The 25855-nt window shown below is 46.7% G+C and overlaps 1 long non-coding RNA gene across 4 annotated transcripts; it reads left to right on the forward strand.

Moving 5' to 3' along the window:
• The first annotated feature begins 313 nt into the window (after positions 1-313).
• Positions 314-24807, forward strand: LOC143517387 (uncharacterized). 4 transcript variants are annotated; one of them, XR_013131934.1, is made up of 6 exons: positions 314-949; positions 1092-1171; positions 2101-2248; positions 3469-3637; positions 12498-12581; positions 24420-24807. It is a non-coding gene; the product is annotated as an uncharacterized LOC143517387 (long non-coding RNA). The 4 variants fall into 4 exon arrangements; XR_013131933.1 differs by lacking the exon at positions 24420-24807 and adding an exon at positions 14312-17937; XR_013131932.1 differs by lacking the exon at positions 24420-24807 and having other exon boundaries at positions 12498-12795.
• Positions 24808-25855: the final 1048 nt, after the last annotated feature.

Below are 25855 nucleotides of genomic sequence, written 5' to 3' on the forward strand. Positions count from 1 at the left end.
TTTCACATCACCAAATGAATGGGCTTTAACTTACCAAGTTGTCCCTTGACATTCTTTCCTTTAGTTGTTCTATTGTTTCAGAAAATATTGTAATATTGTGCCTTAATAGGACCAGAGTTTATTCCTGCGCCAGTCTCTTCCACTGACGGTACCATCAGCCACGCCGAGGACATTAATCCAAAGATTAATTCACCCGCAGCAATGACCAGCACATTGTTTCAACTAGACCCAAAACTCGGCGACTTTCGATTGAAAATTATTGATTTAAAGTCAGCTTACTGAGGATTTCATTTGTTTGGGGGACTGAATGCTGTTAATGCACGGTAATATTTCCATAACGTGTAGACGTAACTCATCGTCGCACGGTGCAGTTTTGCTTCTACGCCTATTGTGGCCGTGCCTACAATATTGGTCAAGTAATTAAACATTTTGCTCATGAATCAAAAATATATTGAGCAACCAGATGCATGGTATCATAGCACAGAGAGTGTGTATACACTTTACTACCAGGCGAAGGGGATTTTTTTAAGCTGGTATCAAAAGTCTACCTGGCACGGATCCAAAGAATGTGGGAAAAGGCTTCGCGGGCTTTTGCGTTTGGGCGCTCGCGCTGTTCCTCGCGCTCGATGGCACGTTCGGATGTTCAGCACACGTACCGCGCGCGCTGCCATGTAAACGGGCTGTCTCTCCCTTGCCTGTATTCGCACCTTTCCTCGTTTTCATTATGCGGGGCTAAGTGGGTGGCGTGGCCGTCCCCCACCCCCTCGTGCTCTCTGTCATCTTTATATTATATTTTGGGTAATAATCACTGCTATCAGGCCGCCCCCCCTCTCTTTGTTTCATTTCCTGCTCGCTGGCAGCCGCGCCGTCTGCTGTCTGCTTATCCCTCTCGTCGGCTTTGTGAGGCGCGGGCCTCTACAATGGGGAACCGTGGCAGAGGAGGCGTGAGGTAGGCGCAGCGTGTCATTAACTCTTTATTGCCGCCTTACGGCGAGCCAGACAGCGGTCCGCCTCACGGGCACGCCAGCACGCCGCGTAGCACGCGCCACGGTATCCATTAACACGTCCTTCCTTCTCGCGCGTATCAACAGGTACTTAAACTTCTGCGACGCCGCTCGCGCTCAACACTGCGGGACCGCCTGTGTTCCGTTGTCACACTGGAACTATTTCCGTGAGTTAAATGGCCCCTGTTTTTGTAGAGTGATAGTGCATAAGCTCTAAATGTGACAGCTGGTTAAAAATGAACAAACGTTTACTTGCTGTAGACACGAATAATGCAGCGATTGTTTTAATGTAATGGATTTCGCAATACCACGGCATTTTCAGAAACAAGAGGTTAAGCTTGTGTTCTTGATGCCATTCTTACAGTAAAGAATGCAGTAAATCACTGATTTGCTCTCTATTGTATTTTTGTTCATTTTATTAACGAATGAGCCGTGTATTGCACTGTTAGCATATTATCTGATGATTTCCTATTGCCAGAACTATGCATTAGAAGACGTTCAACATCAATCTTTTCAAAAATAGTTCCTCGTATGCTCAAGGAGATGAGAAAACATGGCAGAGTGTTTGAAGCATGCCCGGTGTAGACTACTCCATATCAACTGGCATTTTCAACTTCTGCAGCGTGTCAAGACTGCCAACATTACAACAAATCACCAAACGGGAATACAGAAGGGAGAGATTTAACATAGAGGCGGATTGATTTTCCCCCTCCCATGCCCAGGGGAACACTTTACACGAAATCAGACATTTTACAGATATGTTTAACCATCTAGGGTGTGCATTTAAAAAATGGCAAGAGTTCAAGCCCCCTACAGTGCCATGTTCTTTTTGTTTGCACATGATAGCCATGGAGAAATTTGGCCACAATGACTGGTGAAGACTCTTCACGTACCATGTAGTTCACTATGAAGTAAATACTTACAAAACAAAAATGGTACAGGGGTGTGCTTAAGGCGTGTCTGCACCACAAAGCCTGTCTGCACCACAAAGGTGTGTGTGGCTCTCTTGTGAACAAGAGGAGGAGGACTTTGGTGAGAACACCACATTCTGGCATTTTACATGTGTAAATTGTCTGTCCTGTCTCCATGTCTCCAGGGACCGTGGGACAGGTGGCCATCATACCCATAACAGATGCTGAAGAGAAACACTGCTGATGAGATCTTCTGGCTACGGAGAGAAAGGAGAACGTGAAAATGAAGTCAGCACTTTTGTCCGCAATCATACCCGAGGCCGCTATGTTGGGGTGCTTGTAAACTCTTGTTCCCTGGCGACAACAGCTTTGGGGATGGTGTGTGTGTGTGTGTGTGTGTGTGTGTGTGTGTGGGGGGGGGGGGGGGGGGGGGGGGGGGGGGGTGTAAGTGGAGTAGATGGGGAGAGTGGGGGGGGGATTTCAGCAAGTACATATTTCTTCAGTCACTGGCATGGTTCTGGCTTTGTCTGGTAACATATGAGAGCGTTTCTCTAGCATAAAGAGGCATTTTTGATAAGCGCTATGAGTGGAAGCTCCAATGAATAGATCGTTTACAGCATAAACTGCCTCCTTTGTTTGAACCGAAGCTTAACAACAATGCAAAGAACAATAGAACAAAATAGTCCCTTTCTCCGTCGCCTCAGGAAAAGGATTGTGTTACTCTAACAGATTTCTATAGCAACACATGATACTGGTATTTACAGTCTTATTTTTTGCTATTGAGCCGAGTTTGATCACAGCATAAAAGATAGCAATTTAAAAGGTATGGCACACTAACACTCACACACACACACACACACACACACACACAGACACACACCCTCTATTCACCAGTGGGGTACCAATGTTTTTGGCACAGTACATGAATAACACAACAAAAAAACAAAGAGGTTCACAACAGTCGAAGGTGCCCAGACTGATGAGGCTGCTGTTGTACGGAACAAAGACACGCTACATTGTGTTCCCGCTTATGCTAATTAACGTGTTAGGCTAAACATTACAGCGTGAGCCATCAGCGCTTCGTATCTCTTAATCGGCTACAGCTAAAAGTAATGTTGGACTGTAGACTACTTCACGTGTCTCGCCGGTTCCCCTCCGCTCACTCTGGTTGGCCGGCTGTGCTGTACCGCGGCCTGCCGTGTGAGGATGAGAGTTGGAGTGTCTGGGTCGCTGTTCCAGAGCTACGTGGCCAAGGTGATGAATATTAGTGTCTGCTCCACTGGTACGTTTGAATTAATCATCTTGCAGCCGGTGAGTACCGCTGCAATCCAAAAACACAACCAGCACTGTAGCACAAAGGCAACGTAGACGAGCACAACTAGCACAATAGCACAAAGGCAACGTAGACCAGGACAACTAGCACACTAGCACAAAGGCAACAAAGACCAACACTACCGGCATACTAGCACAAATGCGATCACGAAGGTGATGTAGACCAACACAACCAGCATTCTCCCACAAAGGTGAATGTTTCTTTGCTTGTTTCTTGGCAGAAATAAAGGGAGACGGAAGCAGGAGGCCAGGAGCCACATAGATGGAGACCAGAGACGAGCAGCTCTTTATCGTCCTTCACTCATATGGGGAATAGTTCCGACGGGGAACTGAGATCAGCAGACTTCTGGCCTGCACATCTCATTTGGAGGATGTTCCATGCCCCTAATGGTGAGTACAAAGCATTAGCTGGTGTTTTCACACCATTGCCTCTCTCTCTTTCTCTCTCTCCCTCCCCCCCCCCCCCCCCCCCCCCCTCACCGCCCCTCCCTGGCGCTCTAGCGTTTGTCTCGCCTCTCCAGTGCGGTGCGGTGATGGATGGACACGTGTCGGGGCGGCGGCGAGTGTGTATCTGGGCCTGGCGCGTCAGCTCGCTTTTATCAAAGCAAGCGCAGGTATATCCGGCCGCCGTGGCTCATTAGTCCAGCGCGCCGTGCCTGAAATGTTTGAGCTGCTGCCCGTCGCCCTCGCGTAACACCCGCCCTCCACCCCTCAAAGCACCTCTACCCCCCCACCAACCCCCACCCCCCCATCATCTCCCTGCTGCTCGGCTAACTTTGTAGCGCTCCGGGTAACGGAGACAATCGAGCGGCAGCTATTAGCCGCTAGCGGCGGTGGGGGAAATGGGCGCGGGCCGAGTGATGGATGGTGCCACGACGGCCGCGGCCGAGGGCAGGTGATCGGCGCTAACGAGGGAGCCATCAGTGCCTGCGCTGACGGATGAGGGCCGCAGCGCTAATATTGGCAGGCGATTGACAGTGAGCACGGTGATTAGCGCAGCTGAAAGCCCCTCGACCCCCCCACACACACACACACACACACATACACACACACACACACACCACCATCGGCCCCTCCCGTTCTGTGGCTGACCGCTGGATGACTCCGGCCGACTGTATTGACCGAGGGATCAGAGCCCAGGAGGATACAGAATTTTTACTCTGAGAAGATAGCTTGTGCTAAGCATTAAAGGGCCTCACCCGTTTCATGGTAGCCCTGCACTGGCATTCTTGCATCTTCCAGTATACACATATATTTCATCCTGCTCACCTCCTCCTCGGCCTTACAGCAAATACGCTACATACCCTTTACATGCATCCATCAAAATCTCCACTCATCCATACCCGCTGTGAAATTTCATGAAAACACTGTGGTAATAATGCTCTAAACTTTCCAATAACACCAAGGCCCCACCATACTGAGAAGTACTTGCCCGGCAGACACAGAGATCTGTAATAAATCTCTCTGTTGTGGTGTGCTGTTCACTGGGAGCCAGCTCACCTTGTTAGTAGCTAACAAACAGCCTTGGGCCTCCTGGTTAGCTTCACGGGTCTATTACTCTTCTGATGAAGAGCCTGTGTCTGATATCAACACAACGGTGAGGCGGGCCAGTCCGTCTTTAACGGTGACACTCGCTCTGCAGCACTACGCAGCCGATCCTGTAAATACGGCAACACATGGGCAAAATGTTTACGAGCTCGGAGCTCGGACGATAAAGCATCCATATTCGTGGGGAAATAGGAGGGGACCATAGCCACGTCCATGATGTCTTACGAGCCGGTTGGATCCTGTGACGAAGCAGTAGGCATCTTTAGAACATGAGACGTACGTCCCAGTGTGCACGCTGTGTTCCACCGTGTGTACGCTGTGTTCCGCCGTGTGTACGCTGTGTTCCGCCGTGTTCACGCCGTGTGTACGCTGTGTTCACGCCGTGTGTACGCTGTGTTCACGCCGTGTGTACGCTGTGTTCCACTGTGTTCACGCTGTGTTCCACTGTGTGCACGCTGTGTTCCACTGTGTGCACGCTGTGTTCCACTGTGTGTACGCTGTGTTCCACTGTGTGTACGCTGTGTTCCACTGTGTGCATGCTGTGTTCCACTGTGTTTACGCTGTGTTCCACTGTGCATGTAAATTCATCACACTTAATTTGTTTTCTCCATCATTCTGAATGAGAACCAAGTTAACCTCACCGCTAATTTGCCAATTGAATATGACCAGCATACGTTAACATTTTTAATCTGAACAATCATTTTCCTCATATGTATCTCATACCAGCATGACAACTCGCCAGACACTAGACCAGACACCATTTTGTGAAACTTGCCCTTTCATGAGCTGACGCCATCTTCAAGGCCAGTGAATCAGGATAAAGACTTTAAGTCCGGAGTTGTATGGCCACCTAATGAGGTGGATGATCTGCCCCAGTTGGATCTGTCTTAGTTTGGGACAGACACAAGGACTCTGGCTTTGGAACCGGCTTCGGAAATGCCAGACATGCAGTCACATTGGGTTCGGATCAATGGCTGGTGCCTCTGAGACTTGCTCTTGCTCTGTTTGGGTCAAAGGGGAGAGGACGCGTGCCTCACAAACATCGTGTTTTTTTTTAACAATGTGCAGTTGTCTCTCAGCACACGTACAAAGAAAGCACCTCACATGTATCGTCGCAATAATTTCCAATTAATTCAAACAAAATGTCACGGCAGCTATGACATACGAAACCTAACATTTCCTGTGTATGAGCCAATAAAGGAGAAAGACAAACACAATATGGGATGACCATAGGACAGTAACTGTGTTTGAAAGACCTCTGACTTTCTTCATAATGTATTGACGGAAACTTTCCCAGATTAATTTAATCTGTGATTTAACATACACGTGTAGAAAAACGATGCAACACTCATTCACATTCACATTCATTAAATCCGACTACAACAGGAATCTGCTGTTAAATATGATCCGCGGGTCATTACTGTCTGCACTGGTTATTGACTGGCTACCCATAAGCAGATTGGGACTGATTTTTTGTTTGTACAGTGCTTCTCTCTTAAGACACTAATTGGGATGTTAGCGGGCTGACAGTGTGTTACTGCGTGGGTGATAAGATGTGAGGAATATAATATCACCTTGGTGTAAAAATAGAGAGATAAAGAGGGCTGAGAGAAAGAATGAGAGGAAGAAAGAAAGGGAGAGATAGAGCTAGAGAGAGAGTGGGGAGAGAGACACTATTGGCACTGCTAAAGAAATGGACTGCCATAAATTCAGTTCAGTGTGATTTCTGCTAAAGCATTGTTATGCAACACAGTTTGTAGAAAGAGGCGGGGTTGGGGGGTGTAAAAACGACACAGAAATCAAAGATATCCATCAAATTAACACATCAATGACTTGACTGTAATCTCCCGAGCTCTCGGCATGGCAAACACTTGCTTCGCCACTGTCGGGTGATTTATCAATGCAAAGCTAATAGCATCAATATGAATCTAACTAAAAATCAATATTTCATTACTAAATTGTTGGAGGGAATGAAGAGGAATGTTGAGGGCCAGGATGGTTCTCCTGGGTAGGAGCATCTGGAGTTCAATGTGACAAGATGAGTGATGCGTGACTCTGGGGCTCTGAGAGAGGACACAGAGAGGACAGGCCCAAGTGGAGGAACAACCACGAACACACACACACACACACACACACACGATTAACAGAACAACCACAAAGGATACTCTTCTTACCTACGCCCACCCACACCCGACCCCCCCCCCCCCCCCCCCCACACACACACACACACACATTCGCACACTTTCTTTTTGATCATGCTTTCACTTACATTCATTTATTCACCACCTACTAATAAGGTACCTCCTTTTTTTTCTTTTTCTGCCATGTTTCACATTCTTTTTCTCCTATCAAGGCCAAAGGAAGCAGCCCCGCTTCTGATGTTTAGGACAGTCTGGTTCTCTCATACTCACCCTCTCCCTCTCAGCTCTTTAATATGAGCAAACAGTCATTTACACGGCCACACTCACTCCTCTTGGCAACGCTTGCCACGGCCTCGTCCCAAACGGTGACTTGCGTGTCTATGGCAGTGTTTCCTTCACCTCCTGCACACTTGGGCTTTGCACCCTCTCCATCTTGCGGTGTTCCCGTGGCGACGCAGGATTGGAGGCAGGGCCCCGATTGGAGCCACTGCAGCATCATCGCTGGCACATTCCTCTACTCCTTACATGCCCAACATTTAGTCTATTTACCATTTAAACGCGCACTCCACTTCTGTTTTTAAATCTTGCGGCCTGCGAGAGTGCTTTAGACATGCACGGATTGACGTCCCTATGTTTTGAAAGCCCTGGGGCAAACTCACTGGAGTTCAAAACTAACAGATTTTCTGGTGATGCTTGGGAGAGAGAGAGAGAGATGGAGAGAGATGGAGAGAGAGAAAAAACAGCATTTGATCTCTAAAGAAGCAGCAGTCTCACTAATGATGATATGGATGCGCTAACTTGTAGAAGAGAGGGAGGAGAGGGAGAGAAAAAGAGAGAGAGGGAAAAAAGCAAAGTATGACAACTCCCAAAGGTGAGATCTGTGCCCGTGATATGTTTGCTCTTCCTTCAGGGCTTTGAGAATGAGTTTATTTTTCCTGATATATTTCCATCTTATTAATTCTTCTCTTTTAAGGTCACGCTTGTACTAATATCGCCAAAATAAATGTCCCTAAAGAGGGATGAATATTGCGTTTTTCGAGTGTCGATTTCTAAGAGACAGCTGTAGGGATGCGCAGTGAGGCTATGAGAGGCAGGGACATGGTGCTGAGCTGTCCCAGTCGAGATGTTGGCACCGGGGAACTGCAGCGGGAACTGTGGTGTGGGGCTTCCATAGCAGACGAGCCAAACCCCACGCCAACCACTGTAATTATTAGCTGCAAACAGCCTCAGCTTGCGTGCTATTAAAGCAGATAAAAAATAAATAAAACGCTCCAGTTATAATTATCAACGGGGCAAAAGCAGGTGTTTAGAAAGTGAATTAACAAAGGAATACAGAGGTGAATAAATCAGGTAACAAGACACAGTGATGGAAAGGGGAAGGGATTGGAGATACCCTTCATTAAAAATCTGCAAATTTGTTATTGGACTTTGGTTCAATTTGGAGTGTGTTTTGAGGCTCTTTCCATTTAACACGTGATTAAATCGTACGAAAGATGGGTGGATCTGTTAAAGGAATTTTGTCGAGGGAACTTTCTGCTCCCACAGCAGATGTTTGTTCATAGGCAGACCAGGCGAGTGGGACCATTTACCCAGGAGAGAAAAGTGTTGAGGTTTTGGGGTGTTAAAAAACAGAGAATGACACACTCTTACAGTGTTGGAGAGTATTTTTAATGTTGATTCATTATTCTTTCTTTCCTGCTTATTCTTTTCATTCTTTAGGAATAAACAACAATAGATTCCTTTTTTTTACTTGCTGGCATACCCAGATTAAACACGAGCATGTCAAGGACTGAACTGAGACAGGAGAGGGGGAGGAACCTAAACAACTAATACTGATATGATATGAATGTTAAAATGCTGTATAAAACAAGATCGGCTGACAGAACGACGGCAACTTCTGAGAGAGTGAAAGGATCCACCTTGACCCCAGAAGCCGTGGGGAACACCAGGCCAGGAGAGGCAGTCTGTGCCTATAGACCTCTCTCTGCCCCCGCCTGGCAGGTGAACAGACAGGGGCCTCACCCTCGTGCTGTAGGACCCCCACTTTACATTCCCTCCAGGGGCAGGGCTGCCCTGACGGATGCCCGCTCACACACCCCGCAATCATGGGCGCACCTGCCCGGGTGCAAACTCCACAACAGGGGTCAGCAGCAAGCCTGATGGGGGTAGGACCCGCCGGCTTTACAGAGGCCAACGTCTCCGGACGCGTTGCTTTCACGGACATCTCTGTCAACACACCAGCTCCCGATCTCTCGGCAAAGACGATCGTGGCCCACACAGTCATCCGTTCCCCAGCTAGACTTTAACTGGCATGTCAGGAGCCAAAGGGCACAGAGCAGCAGACCGGCTGGACGAAGAGACGCCCAGTTTGCCCGGTGCAACATGACGCTCCCGGGTGGGTCCTGACCTACGGCTCTGGGGGCGAGTAGCCCCTGCTGAAGTTATCCGTGTCGAGTCGTCCTCCCCTCCGCCACCCCCTGCTCTCGCGTACGAAGCGGGTGACGTGTTTACCTAAGCCCTGACCCTGCTTGCGACGCTGTGCCTTAATTGCAGTAGCCACGTTACATTAGCAGGTTTGTGTCGTACATCTCGTGTAATGCGAGGATCCAGATTTCCATGAAGGGCGTGTGGGGGCGCCGCAGAGAAGCATCTTCTGATCCGACTCTTCCATTGGACTTTTGGTGGTGACTTTGAATGTTGCAGAGGTTAAACAACACAAAAGTTTGGTAGACGGCGTTTCTGTCCCCCGTCTTCATCTTCAAGAGGTAGAGTAGATTAGCTGAAACAAAGGCACAACATTGTACAACCTAAAGAGGTCGTGGCGCCAATAATTAGCGAGTTGTTAAAAACAAGTGCAAAAACCGAGAACGTCGAAATGGACGCGCGGCCCGTCGCGCGGATAACTGGGCAGAGCAAAGGGAAGTAAAAGTGTGATTTTCGCTGTCAGCTGAGCTGTCCGTCGTCCTGTATGGTGCGTGTTATTGGCATCACACGTTTTTTTCCTACATGAGGAACGGACAAAAGGAGAAGAGAGGAGGCGCGAGGACGAGGGAGGGAGGGAGAACACGCGAGAGGGAGAGCATCCTCGAGCACAATCGATCTTTGTTGAGCAAACTCCGAGCAGATGGCGTTGTGTGTTTGTGACACATTGCCTCCCACACTGCTGATTGACTCACTGTTTGTCACGATCGTGATAGATTACCCTGCACAAAAGATACTGTACACCAAACACTAAACAACTAAATATAAACAAGTGAGGATTTGATCCTTTTGCAACTTAATACGGAATGCATTTTGATTTTGGAATCATATCGATCGTGCAAAAGAGGTCACATCGTGCTGTCAGAAATTGAATACAAAAATAAATAAAAGTGATAACAGTTACAGCTGTTTCCGATCAAGCTCGTTTTTGTTCTTTTATCCTTTTGATAAACGCCACGCTCAAAGTTCATTTCCCTTTACTTACAGCTAAATGGTATTTTGTTTAGTTCCCCAAGACAAATCCCCAACTCACAGGGTCTTGTCATCGTTATAGGAGATACACTTAGGTGGGGAGGTGGGGGTTGGCGGGAGGGATTTGGGATAAACCTGAATGAACATACTAGTCCATAGACACAGAGAGACAGAGAGGGGAGAGATAGGAAGTCTCTATCACTGATGAGTATCAGCTATTAGCAGCTCTCGGCTGGATATTCTCCAGAGCTTTGGTGCTTGTTCCTTATCACGCCTGTCCACCTGTCACACTTGGCCCTCCATCTACTCCCTGCTGTATTCGACGCCACACACACACACACACACACACACACACTACAGAGAGGCCTCCTGCACATACATGCGTGCACACACCGACATGTGCACAAACACACGCACACACGTAGAAGTCCAATTTCACTGATGCGACATTTTGCGTTATGAGCACAGATGATTGCATTTTATGGTTACGATCTCACACTGGCGTTGAGCAATCAAAACTACAAGCAACTGGCATATCGTCTGAGGCTATTGTGTCAAGCCAACTGCTATTTTTATACTCCGCAAGGAATAAGTAAAATAGTTGCAAGATGAGGAAAACCCTCGCGCTTGGCGCATTGTTAAAACAACAGGTCACTTTCTTATGGCATTAAAAACAAGCAACGCTGTTGTGACACGTTTAGTCAGGATATATAAAAGTATCCCTCCTCCTCTTCCCCTACGTGATGTACCATAAAAGCTCACCCAATTTGACACTAATGTTTTTTATAGCCATCCCTTAATGTAGCCGAAATAAAGTCCATTCCCTGAGGAGACGTCGGCATTAGAGTCAAGCAAAGTCGAACAAGTGCCACCCGCGCGCCACCCGTCTAGCGGTCTTGCGCTCTCCGCTCTTATTGACTGGGTGGATTAGGGCTGCGTGCGCGAGCCAGTCTGTGTCTCTCCTCAACAGAATGGGGTCAGGGACGTGTTGGGAACGAACTCGCAGAGATTCGCTAGATTAGATTATTTGAAGTCCTTTACAGACCGTCCGTTTTGACAACCGATATCCCCCAGCTAGTTAGTGATGGCCACTGGGCGACGTGGCAAAAACAATGTGTTGATTTTGATCTGGTGCAGTGCTGCTCTTCCTGTCCGTAGCAGTTATGTAAATAAACGTGTCATTTTTTTTGGAGGGGGGGGGGGGGGGGGGGTAAAGCTAATTTCAGACCCTCAGTTTCAGATTATGTCAAAGAGAGAACGGTGGAAAAACACGCGAGTGACCTTTCAGCTGAAGCTGTCTTCTGCGGCTAATTTACTAGCCTCGTGTTAAAGTCCGAGGTCAGGCGTTTTAAATGGGCAGCGGTTACTCCATTGTGTGTTTCATTAAAACGCATTGTGAACTCGCAGACAGAGAAGTCTCTGGATGTGACCTCTGCAGCGCACAGACATGCTCGGTTAAATTAGCGTGATGCGTTGCCCTCAGAGCGCGCAGCACTTAGTCTATTGTCCACTTTCTTCCTGTTTTTAACCCTTCGTGGTTAACAGGCTACATTTTAGGCTACCTTGTGAAAAACACACACACATACACACACACGAATTTCAAATGCTTAACTGTAGCCGTGGATCTGAGCAAACTGGATTTGAAACCCAACCCAACAAAGCCATGTTTTACCTTGCATTTTATTTATTTATTTGGGTTTTTTTGCTGGCCAAATGGGGGCTTTGTTTTCTTTTTAATCTCCCCATCCATCCTTTCACTCTCCCTTTCCCCTTGTGTCGTGCTTATTTGAAGGAGAGATTTGCATGGCTCTTTTGTGTCCGCTGCCATCTCCTTTGTTCTCTTCCTTACTCCTGATTTGACCGGATTGTGGTAGAGCGATGATCGTATTGCCTTAGGTAAGATTTTGTAGGTTTACATATCAAAGTCACTAAATATCTATATCTCTCACACACGGAAGGAAGGGGCATCCAAGACCTCTTTTTTTTCCTCCTAACGGGGGATTGTTTGCGTAAGCACATGAGAGGAACAAATCCAGCGAAACAAAAGGGATTACGGCGCTCTGTCGCTGTTGTGTTATTTATCTATTTCGCTTTTTGTCCCCTTCCAGGGCGAAGTGTCAGTGTCGCAGAAATCAACGTGCAGCGCACTAACCACAGGGAACAGAAAAGGGTGTTCGCAGCTAAATGCCGGGGTAAGAGTTGATCTCCCAACTCTTTTGTGTTCACATCACACCATCTTCTCCCTCTACTTTTCGGGAGTAAGGCAATATCTTTTATCTGAACCAAAACGCGGCTGTAATGATCAGTTTTATTTGTAGCCTTCGCCAGCTTGAGTAAGAGGCTACGTTATACTGATTTAAAAGTCTTTAAATCACCAAATAAAGCACAAAACACAAAGCTGCTACACAACAGCAACATTAAAATGTAGCCCACAACCCTTCAAGCGTCTCCTTCTCTCTCTAACTTCAGCACGACTTTGATTTTTAAAAGGTGGCTTAGCCATTCTCTTCTGTAAGGTAATTCAAACTTAAAGAATATTCAATAATACCCTGGTCCTAATATCAAGCACTGGGACATTGACATTTTCCAAAACAACGCAGTTTATTTCCATGGTCACCATACTTCTTTGTGAAGGTGTTGTGCTTGTCAGCTGGTGGTGTGTGTGTGACGGTGTCTGTGTACCACATCAGGACCTGTTCGTTTGCCTCATGCTCTGTAGTACGTGACCGATGGGGGCGGAGGGTAACGGAGTTCTCATGGGTCTGAGGTTAGCAGGATGCTAGCTCTCTTAAAGCGACAGTGAAAGTGAAGTGATAATGAATCAACAAGCTGAAGGCCTCCTGGGGCCATTGATGGACAGGGCCACCTTTCAGCCGGCTGACTGTTCGTCTCAGAACTTCACCTGGAACGCCTGTAGCACTGCTCCTGACCCACAAAGAGTTTTACAACTGCAAAGTTCACCAAAAATGGACAATTTAACACCCATGTCCACATGTGACAACATACGATTGTTGTCATTCATGAAAAGGATTACAGATTCTCGGAAACCTTTTAGCACACCTCAAATGAATCGGTCCCTATGAAAGTAGAAGGTTTAAATCTCAACAGACAGGACAAGAACAGCGGGGCGACATGCACGCCAACTTTTAAAGCCCGAGCCGGCCCGAGATCCTCTCTGGGTGCTTTGGTTACTGCCTCCTGGGGGGGGGGGGAGATATGACAAGGGAAGAAAGCGGGCAGCGTCTGGTCCTCGTCGCTGCGGCGTGTTGTTGTGGGCGCGTCTGTGCTCGGCATGCTGGGACGTGTAGTCCCCCGGGCCCATGCAGGGAGCGTGTTGCCTCTAATTGGGCGTGTTAGGGTCAGCAATTAGCGGGCAGCCGTCAAGATCCCATGACGGCTCATGCTTTCATGGTGTTGCCAGTGTTCAGTAGACAAAAAGAAAGAGAAAATGGACAGAATGTGAGAGACGGAGAGAGTGACACAGGACGGAACACAATAAGGGCCAGCCCAGAAAGAATGCTAGACCAGCATATCACTGTATTGCTGTATCTATGTGTGTGTGTGTGTGTGTGTGTGTGTGTGTGTGTGTGTGTGTGTGTGTGTGTGTGTGTGTGTGTGTGTGCACCTAAACAGGGAGGGACGCTGTGATTGAAGGACAGAGCTTAATGGGACATGTTTGTTGCCTAAGGCTCAGAATGTCGTGTCCATCTGTTATTTTTTTGCTTGGTTTAACCAACCCCAGCTAACCTAATAACGTATTTCTTCTCTACCCTGTGCGTCATACTACATTCTGTTCTAAGACGTGGAAGTGTACCCTTTTAACCCCACGGATTGGCTAGTAGATGATATTTTGCACGCACGTGTGTGTGTGTGTGTGTGTGTGTGTGTGTGTGTGTGTCTACATGTGTTCGTGTTGTTTCAGGTTGGCTCAGCCATCAGGTGGCAGTCGGGAGCAGCGTAAGGTATGCGGTGGCCTGGTTGCCATGGCGACGGCGAGCCGGACGCTAGTGACACTGCTGTAACCGTAGCCTGGAGTCATTAGTGAATCTGTTTCCATTATGGCAGCTGTGAAAGCAGCTGTGTGCTCGTTGTCATAGCGCCTCCCGCACCGAGGACTTCAGCCACGCCTCTCCGCGGGCAACAGATCACGCCAACACACGGCAGGATCAGCAGAGGCCCGCACGGTCTCCACGCTCTCCAGCACTCGTCGTTCTTTATTTCGGTCCTCTTCCGCGACGTTTGTCTGTTAATGTTTTTATTTATTCATGGCACAATCAGTAGAGCCTTGTTTTTGGGGCTGTCTGTCTGGAGCGGCGAAGCCGAGTCCGGTCCTTAACTGATACTGACCCGAACAAAGAGTTTGGGAGTTTAATGTGGTTACCATGGCAACACCCTCAAAAAATTTTTTGTTGTTTGTTGTTGTGGACCGATCACCCCCATCCCACCCCCCACGCACGCGCACACATTCACACACACCCCTGTGTAGTCTGTGCTTTGAACTAACTAGTTTAGCGCTGCACTCGACACGAGTGAGGACGTGACTTGTGGATTTATGACGGATCTAGGCAGAGTTTTTTCGACAGAACACGAGCGGTTTCAGCCCACTCAGTCATGTAGACCTCATCTGCAAGCTGACACTCCAACGCTCCCGTCCTGGTAATGCTTTGTTAATAACTTTGTGCCGGGCATTAACTACAAATTTCACTAATTTAATCACAAATTTAACCAATTTACGGTGGTTTATTAAAGATGACAGTCAACAAATTGATATAATAGATTAGACAGACAGATTTTAGACCATTTTGTTTTCATTTTAACTGATGGGAAGATTGACCTTTATAGTGCACAGAAGAGCAGGAACGAGTCCTGAACCCGAGATTTGAGCTCCGAGGTGAAGGAAGATTCCGTTCTTACTATGCCAAAATCCCCAGCATCTCCTCTACGACTGTGGGCCATCATCTTTGGCGATCTGCGCAACATTCGGCATTGATTTTAAAAACCCAAGTTGAAAATAGTCGTCCCCACGCCCCCGTACTCCCACTCTCCCAGCATGCATTGCAGCGAGCCACCTGACCTCCTGCTGCTGCTGGGGAGAGTCACCCACACAGCTGATACGTGTGTGTGTGTGTGTGTGTGTGTGTGTGTGTGTGTGTGTGTGTGTGTGTGTGTGTGTGTGTGTGTGTGTGTGTGTGTGTGTGTGTGTGTGTGTGTGTGAGATGTACGCTAAACACTGGCAGTGGCCCAGGATAAAGTATCTGTTAATGTACTGGCTCCACATCGCAGAACAGCAGTGCGAGTGCAGAAGAGGGGATGGAGTTCCTGACGTGCTCCTGCCACTGGTAGAACGAGGAGCTGTGCACTTGGCTTGCAGCACTACGCAGGAGGAGACCACAAAGCCCAAGATCACAGCTCCCTGTTTTTGACAATTTATGACTAAATTGCAGTTGACAGCTGGTAAAACGGTACATTTTGAGATGACCTGCTGTACCGAAGGCTCTTAAAAACACAAACTGCCAGTTTCACCACCTACACAGACATTAGAATGTGAGATACTTTCAAAAGAAGAAGAAGAAAATAAAGTTCACGGAGCTTGAGTCACAGAGCCTCCGTCCGTCAGCAAACGGCGAAAAGCTTCCAAGTGTGTTTACACAATCTGTTTCAAGCAAGTTCAGCAAGGGACTTCACACTCTATACGACTCTCAGAATAGCTCACCACAAGAACCACTACTACACGTACACATACGTTTCTTTCTTAAAGACATAATATACTCACCCTATCTATGTGGTGAAGCTTTGTAACACACTCGCTGTAACGGACTCGCTGTAACATTCACTGCAATGGCCCCACTGTTATGGGCTCAGTGTAACAGGATCACTGTAACATGCTCGCTGTAACATTCACTGTAATGGCCTCACTGTTATAGGCTCAGTGTAACAGGCTTACTGCAACAGGATCATTGGAACGGTCTCGCTTGAACTGGATCACTGTAATAGGCTCACCTTAACTGGATCACTGTAATCGGCTCATTTTAACTGGATCACTGTAATGGACTCACTGTAACAGGCTCACTGTAACTGGATCACTGTAACAGGCTCACTTTAATGGGCTCACTGTAATGGGTTCACTGTACCAGGCTCACTTTAGTGGGCTCACTGTAACTGCATCACTGTAACAGGCTCCCTGTATCTGGATCACTGTAACAGGCTCACTTTAATGGGCTCACTGTTACGAGCTCAGTAACAGGATCACTGTATTAGGCTCAGTTTAATGGGCTAACTGTAATGGGCTCACTGTAACAGGACGGATTTAGTCGGCTCACTGTAACGGACTTGTTGTAACGGACTTGCTGTAACGGGCTCACTCCCCTTCACTCTTTCATGCTCTGCCAACAGCTTCTAGGCGTGCGTTTGTGGGGAGACGTTGATCACATATAGCTGAAAGCTTACTGGGAGGTCGAAAGCCTTCTCCCAGACCCAAGTCTCTCCCAGACCTAAGTCTCTCCATCGCCGTGATACTTCCCTCTCAGGCTTAAATTCCACCAGGCCCAAACCGTCAGGCTAGACATGGGAGGTGTAGCCACTGCTAGTTCCACAGCTTATCACCTGTGTCAGCAAGGAGAGGAGAGAGATTGCAGAAAACCGACTCAATTTTATCCATGGCGGGCTGTGTGTGTGTGTGTGTGTCTGGTAGAGAGAGAGACAGACAGAGTGAGAGGAGAGGTTGGGGGAAAAAAACGTGGGAGATGTGGACAAATGCTCTCGATTCCTTCCAAGTTAATAATGAGGTGTGTGTGGGGTGGTGTGTGTGTGTGTGTGTGTGTGTGTGTGTGTGTGTGTGTGTGTGTGTGTGTGTGTGTGTGTGTGTGTGTGTGTGTGCATGTGTGTGTCAGCACACTTGTCGCCTTCTCATCCGGGTTGGAAACGGCGGGTGCATGGCGGGCGAGTTTGCTTGCCACCTGTTTGTGCCCGCACCTCCTCGCCGCGCTGTCTTCCCATAAACCCGCGCGCGGGGGAGCTGATTGACACACCTTGCATCCTTAATGGAGGAGTGGCAGAGGAAGACAGCACCACGCAGCTTTTGCCAGGAGGATCCGCCGCAGGCAAACACTCACTACTTCATACACCCCCCTTAGAGAGAGAGGGAGAGAGAGACAGAGAGAGAGAGCGAGAGAGACAGAGAGGGAGAAATAAATACATCAGCCTGCCACTCACCATAAACATCCACACAGAAGACAGTCACACACTGGCACACACTCGCACACACACACACTATCGTGCACATGCGCACGGACTACTGCAAGACATTATTGGTCGTTGGGTACATTTTCAGGAGCGGAGTGGCCAGCTCCGCTCTATAGATGAAGCTAGGTGTTATCTTCTTGATTGTGGAACTGTTTTACTAAAAAACCTTACGATTAACGTTTAGACGAAAGCTCGGCTCGCCCACTCCTGGCTGCAAACGACTGGGGCCATTGAAAATTCCACCTTATTGAACCGTTAACTGCAATTTTTTTCATTGTCTCGTCACATCATATACACTGCATTTAATTTTTTTGACCAATTGGAACAACTGGCTTTGTTACGTACATGAACTCGATTCGTCAGATCAAACTGCTCCGCCCCCATCCCTGCACCTTGATTGTGCTTGTTGTTTACTTGGAGAGTCCGCAGTGCCCCGCGAGGAGCTTACTTAATTGCAACAGACTCAGGTGTATTATGGTGTATTAGGGGACATTAGCAGGAAAGAGGAATTAGTGCATTTTAGATCCACTGACACTCTGGAACAATCAGGCAGTAACTACCCATCACCCTGACAGACCCGCAATCCCCTCTCTCTCCCTCCCCTTCCTTCTCTTCCCCCTCTCTCTCTCCGTATTGATCTGCCTGTCCGTTCTTAATGGTCCTGTTAAACACAGACACCAGGGCACTTTAGTGGGCCAAGGCCCACTTAGCAATAACGCTCTCCGGTCTCACTTTAGGGTGACCAGTTGGGCCAGAGCTCCTGGCCACATGTCCGGCCGGAGATGGCTCACCTGAGTCCTCTCTTTGGGGGTCACCACAACAGTTAATGGGGAAGGGGGGGTAAAGACATCAGTAAAGACATCGGGTTTGCACTTGGCAACATGAAATGCTGAGCCACAGCCTGATCTTGACAACATCACCCAGCCACCAATCCAAATACACAGAACAACAACGAATATTATGGACTGTTGGAAGTGATGAGATATATAAACCAAAACTCCCAGCCTCCACGTCGCTACGCTAGGCAAAGCAGCACCAAGACAAGGTGGATCACACGTGCTCTGCAGCTCTCTTAAGGAAATGCCGCGATTAGTTTATGACAGAGTGAGCCAGGAGTCTTCTTCAAACACATCTCCCGTGTCGGGCCGAGAAAAGCCTGGGAGACAGGCCGCTTTGTGGGTGAGTGTGTGTGTCTGTGTGAGTGTGTGTGTCTGTGTGAGTGTGTGTTTGTGTGCGAGTGTGCGTGCGCCTTGCAGCCGCGTGATTGCCTGACGTCCTTTCATCTACATATACGCCGTTAGTGAGACGCAGGTCTCGTGGTAAAAGGACAATTCAGATGACGATTTAGCCAATCAGACGAAGAGTAACAACGCTCAGTAACGAACAAGGGAGCGTTTCAAATGCTCTTGTCCTCTCTAGTGACAGAACTGGCTGGCTGCTCATCTGGGAGGACCGTAGCTGAGAAGACGTCACATTCGCTTCGCTTTGTGTTCCACTTTATGGACGAAGAAAGAGGGAGCTTTCTAAAATGTAAGGGAGAGAGAGACAGAGTGAATAGAAAATTGTGCAATGAGGATGGGGACAGTGGGAAAAAAAATAACATGTTCTGAAGGCAAACAGTTGTGTTTGCAGTACATTTAGAACAAAGCTCTTTAGGGACCCGAAGATTTAGTGGGAAAAAAGGAGTTGTGTTTTATTAGTTGAGTGATATAAAACATGACAAAACAGCTACTCAGAGAGGAGAAGAGATTCATGCGCTCCCACTGGGATTTCTATATAGGGCACGAGCTCTCTTCTCTCCCATTTAGAGAGCGGCTCGAGGAGAGGGTGAGTGTGGGCGAGAGACAGAAAGGGAGTGAGACGCGGAAAAAGAGCCAGAGGGGGTGCGCGGACGCTGCTCGCGCAAAGCCTCGCGACCTTCGACCTAAGGTGGGGAAAGGGGTTCGCCACCGCAGTGCCTCGGAGTGTAGCACTCAGAGAGGGGGAGAGGGGGGAGAGGGGGAGAGAGGGAGAGGGGGAGAGGTTTCGGCCGCTCGGAGCCGAGGAGCAAACCGTAGGCCAGACGGTGGTGGGCTCGCCTGCGTTCCGAACTCCTGCAGTAAGGAGCGGTTTTACTTCCGTAAAACAAGCCGCTTTGGGCCTGCGCATGTGCGAGTGTGCTCGCACGCGCGTGTGTTCCCAGCAGTATGGCGGGATCGATGAGTTCTGATCCGGATAATAATGTTGTCAGTAAATGATCAGGAAGTGGTGTGTGTATGTGTGTGTAGAATGAGTGTGTGTGTGTGTGAGAGAGCCAAAAAACAGAGAGACAGATAGAGAGACACAGACAGAAAGAGAGAGAGAGAAAGAGAGAGAGAGAGAGAGCACTTCAGTTACAAAGTGAAACCTCACCAGTGACAAAGCATCTGACACTCTTTATGTTTCTCCCAGAGCGACAGAGACAGACAGAGGGCAGGGGAAAGACAACCTGATCGATAAAGCCCAAGTCAGATTGCATCAGCTCTGCTAAGAAGGTCTGTCTTTTTCCTAAACAAACCTGATATCAGAGGAAAGGAACAGGAGTTCACAAGATACACAAGCATTTTCTACTTCACCTAAAGACTGATGTTACAATTCTGTGCGTATGCACGTACATGTGTCAGTGTGCTTAAAGGGGTCCTCTATCATGTTTAAAGCAATTGTTGTGCCAGTAAAAATGTCTGAAATATGAGTTCCATTCCATACCATTCCACTCACGCTGAGCATGATTACTGTTGCAAGTGCAGATCATCAGTAGGGTCAAACTTTTTGCGTTGCGTCATGGTCTAAATCCATCCTAAGAGCGCTCCTGTGTCCGCATTATCAAAGGTCTGGTGGACAGTAGTCTGCCTGAAACCATTTTCGTTCAAATCTGTAGGGCAAAATCTTTGACAACTTTACAATAAATTAAACCTTATGTCCTTTAAAAAACAAAATGTGAAAAAAATCCAGTTTTTAGCATTCTCCTGACACTAGTATAGCAAAATAATAACATCCTAAATAATTTTGCTACACCTGGCATCTCTGTTGCGATGGTATATGGAGACACGCAGAAACCAACCTTTAAGGTTTCAGGCCGTTGTAGCTGTTCCCGTGGTTATCGGACCTCAGAAGGGTCCCATCCCACCTGCTCTTGAGCTGAGACGGCCGGTGCAGTCTTACTGCTTCCTAGATTACTGATAACGAACGTGCTTCATCGTCTGTCCATAACCGCAGAGAGAACTGCCATATTCACGGGAGAGAAGATTTTGTTATTTCAGTGAAATAAAAGTTAAAGTAACTTAAAAGCAGGTTGAGTGGAGGTAATACGATTTTAAAAGCCTACCCTGAGTCACCTGTGGAAAAGTAGCTCAGAGTACTGCCAGGCACGTGGCCGAGTAGCTATTCTGTTTTTTTAAATACTTTTAATATTGTAGTATGTTGGGAATTGTAATATGTTTGGTATTATCATACGGTTGGTATTGTTATATAATAACTATTTATCTGAATAAATTATTCAATTATTATTTTATATTATGTTATTTCTATATTATATTATGCAAATATTATTTACTTTCCATTATCAGAGTGCAGAGGATCACACCATAACAACACATTGCTACACTTCAGTAACTACACCATGAAACAGTGTAGTTACAATATAATTATGGTTATGTGATGTGAAATATTAATTCATATTTTAATGGAGTATATGTAACATATTTCCATCAATTTAGAAACATTTATTGACAGGCTATTTTGAATAAAGTGCCATGGTATGGAAGAATATTGAGTTACATTATATACTGAGCCTTTAAACTTGGGGGTGTAAAAATAAAACAAACATAAACAAATAAATGGAAGGATGGATGAATGAATAAAATATGAACATATTTGGGGTTATTTCTGATAAGATTAGACTAAGAGTCTAAGAGGGTAATTTAATTTAAATCAACCAAAGTCACATATCTGAAACATTCCCATTCCCAGATGCAGCCAATCTAATGCGCGTTTAATCCAAGCTCGCTATTTCCACCAAATGTTGCCTGGAATGAGAATATAAATTTCGGCTCAGTGTTAAAATTTGACTGACACTCCATGCTGATGAATTAACATGATCTGGTTGAGCAGTTACACATATGAGTTGGCACAAAATGTCTTTTTATGACTGAAACTTGAGCATGAACCCCCCCCCCCCCCCCCCCCCCCCCCCCCCTACATCAAATCTGCTGAACCTGTTTCATTTCATCTGTTATTACCTAAATATATTCAGTACGAGCTTGTATCGGGCTCATCGTGGAAACAGTAATATTTTTACATCACTTCAGAATGTTCTTCCCTAGTTCTGAAAGTGATATTTTTTATATTTCATTTGCAATAAATAAATAAATAGTCACAGGATACATGCATGAGAACTACGTGGCAGTCCAGCTAAACTGGCCTTGCATTACACAACACAGAAGCAGAGACATTAACCAAACAGGACAAAGATATCTGATCATCCAGAAGTGCATGCACAGAACATGTTTAGTTTCTGGGACTTATGAGTAAGGGAATATTTCACAAGGTGCACAATTACTGAGAAAAAAGTTGCTCCTGTCAAGTGTGTGTGAGCTAAATGTGTAACTAAAGGAAAATATCAAATACACTATAATAAAACATTTATACACGGGGTTGGATTTCAATTGAGGGCGAGATGAGTTCCTTAGAGATTTGAGTACTAATACTTTTTTAATAAAAAAAAATTCAAATTAAATAATAATAAAATAAAGGACTTACCTAACCATCCCTAATCCTCATATATTCTGTCAAATAATGCTCATTCAGAATGCTCATACGTGTGTGTGTGTGTGTGTGTGTGTGTGTACAGAGGACAGTCCTCAATGAGACATCTGTGTCTGCTCACAGTAGATTTTCCTGGCAGTAATAAAGCCTGCAGGAACCGCAGAACCATTGCTCTGTGTAGATACCTTTGATTTGGGTAACGTTCCATCTGTAGATGGCTCCATCATCAGGGAGAGACGCTCGGGAAGAAAGAGACTTAACCATGCAAACAGGACAATGGTTACTGCGCGGTTGCCGTCTCTTTCTTATAGTCTCCTCCTCACTCCCTTTAACACTCATTCCCTGCAGTACGATGCTGGAGACGAGCAAAAGGTGTGTGAGCGAGAAAGATACAGTGCGCATTAGCTTTGAAAGTCAGTCAGATGGCGGGAAGGGCCAGATGAGAACTCTTCCCGTCAGAAACCTTTACATTACGCAAAGACACCGGTCGCCTCAAACCTGTGACGCTGTACGCGAATGCTTCTCTGCAAACGGACAGGCCCCTGACACGCTACGAATGTCCTACCGCGTTTCGTGAGCTCTGGCTATGCTGGAAGGGGGGTGGGGGGGTAGGGGGGAGGCTGGGGGAATAACACGTGGAGGTCGCCTCTATTTCTGTCTCCATCTCTGCCTTTAAAACATGCTAATTCAGATGCCTGACCAATGGGAAGCTCTCGAAACCAGAATCTTGCTTCCAGTAAGACCTTTGTTTTAAAGCAGGTGGGGGTGGGTACATTCTCTATATGATCAAATTTACACATACATGCAGTACACACGTACAAATACATATGCACACACACACGGAAATACACACACACACGTGCAAACAGTTTATTAAATTATACACGGACCTCAGCACTGCTAAGACATTATAAGAAATGAGTTGAAGTTCAGCTGGCTAAAAGACCAATGCTTGAACCATGACACAAAACAATCTTTTGCTTCAGAGTCGACAAACACACTATGAGAAGAGATAGAAAGATGAAGGTTTCCTCACACTCGAACCCACAATCACACAGGGGGACCAGAGAGCAATAAGAGATAACAAAAAAGGAAGAGAGAGAGAGGGAGAGGCATATTAAAGCTAGTGGCCACTCTTTCAGCACAACACACTGCACACTGTCTATGTCTCCCTCAGGGAAGGCAGAGAAAGAGTCATGGGAGAGCTACTCGCATGATAGATGCCAATAAGGACCACTGTACAAACATGTCACACCCTCCATCCCTTTTCCCTGTCACAGCTTTCCAGACAAAACAGCTTTCTCCTTCCTCACACACTCTGTGCTGGGCCTCGGTCGCACACTGCCCCTGCCCTCCGCCGACGTCGTTCCGCCCTCTCTCCCCGTTTTGTGCGGCTTCTTTTATTTTTCACACTCTTGTATTCTTTATTCCTTTCCTAAAGCCATCATTAAGGGTTCTGTCCCCTCTCTCCAACCCCATTTCCCTCCCACCTCCCAGATGCAGTCTCCGGCGAGGAGATGGCCCTCTATTGTAGGCTCACAAGGCTCTGGGAGTTACTTGTTCACTCATAGACGTTGTTGGGGGAAGCAGAGAGGAAGAAATATTCATAACAATATTTATCTGCTTGTATTTTTTACTTTGTCCTGTGACTACAAAAAAAATCTCTTCATGTTAAACTTTATCTCGAATAACTTCTCCATTTCCAAAACGGGAGCGGATCACGGTCGTCATCGCACTCCTCAAAACTCTCCAACCGGTCCTGTCACATCTGCAAAATCCACGGGCAATTCATTACCACCTGGCAGGCGATGGCGGGCTCTGGGTTAGCCGTAGACGAGCGGGCGGGGGATAGAACGTGAGAGCGCGAGCCAGAAAGACAGGGGGAAGTTGGCGATACTGCCTGTTCGGAAAAGCGGGAGTGTCGTTTCTGACAGGCAGACGCGGGAAGCCTGAGTTCATCTCTTCTGACAGCTGCGTTCTCCTCTCTTCTAACTCTGGTGTTGCAGATGGAAGGCCAGAAAAAGACGAGATGACTTTACAAGACAGTTTGGAAAGGAGCATCAATATTTCATCACAACTGCGTTTACACACGCAAACAAACAACAACAACTACAACAAAAAAAGCGATCGCATCTGGAACTTTCCTGTGGTGTTTCTCTTTTCTCCGTCTCCATCTCGCTCAACAGGCCTGCGCTCAGCTCTTCTGAGACAGGTGCGGGGTTTTCAATCGAGGAAGACAGGACAGGTTCTCTTTCTGGATAGAAGCTCAGATGGTATTTTGTTAGGTAAAAGTATGGATGAGAAATTATTTATGAGACTGTAATTCTTCTTGGACGCGATTGACCCCAGACAGCATGTTTGATACATGAAAAGTGCCCAACATTTCTCCACAGATTTTTTTATAGATAAAAATGAATGCAAACTCTCTAAATCTCTGGTAACTCTTGCTGTTCTAAAAAAAATAGATTTCCTTGTTCAGAGACTCTGCTAATTACAATAGGTAATGTAAATATATTTTATATATATGTAGATATATACTAATTAAGATATTTATTTGACTGTCCAATTGCACATCATTCCACAACACTGTTCATTCAGTACATGAGTACATCAGATACAGTACACCTGAACGTCTGACTCGTCTCGAGCACTCAAAATGAACATTAGAAATGGTAACTGTTAGAACGCGACACTAGGGTTAGAGCTCAAACACTCAGATTTGTGGTCAAAATAATTTGTATGCCTCTAGGCCTTAGAGATTATTTGACAGTGCCCTGTTGGGAAGGTAGTTTCACTCAGTAACAGGCAAATCTGAGCCGGCGTGGTCCCCTTTGCATTCATTAGTATTTTAAAGACCACCATTTCAGTGATTAGCTTTTTAATGAAGTGTTTTTTTAAGGTCTTCAGCTCTAACTTCCATGCGTCCCATCCCGTTCCACTATCATCAGTGATCCATTTTGTTCAAACCCACAGCACACAATTATATTAGGAAAAGGGGAAAGAATATTATGAATTAATGTAAAGCTCAAATCCAACAAAACGATTTAAGTCGATTTAAAATCTCACATGCACATAGCTAACTTAAATTATTTTCGACGATTGCACACCGATATTAGAGAGGACGTGTTAGGAATTCAACACTGACTTCACTAAATCCTTCTGAACGTCAACATTCATAGGCTAATGATAATCAAACTTGTTTTGCTTACAGTGAAGAATAGCGCCAGGTAAAGAGGACCTATAACCTGGCTCCTGACTAAACGAACTCCTAAGGTGTCATGTTGTCACCAACGCGGGCTTTGGATCCGTGTTTGTTTGCCTTTGAGTTTGCTTCGGGTTTTATCAGCAAGCCGGCGGATGACTTGCGAGGAGAGAAACGGTGATTCTCAAATCTTAAAGGCGATCCCCGGCAGCGTGTTTGTGAACAGAGACGTCGCGTGGC

The sequence above is a fragment of the Brachyhypopomus gauderio genome, chromosome 6, assembly GCF_052324685.1.
Source record: "Brachyhypopomus gauderio isolate BG-103 chromosome 6, BGAUD_0.2, whole genome shotgun sequence".
Taxonomy (NCBI): domain Eukaryota; kingdom Metazoa; phylum Chordata; class Actinopteri; order Gymnotiformes; family Hypopomidae; genus Brachyhypopomus; species Brachyhypopomus gauderio.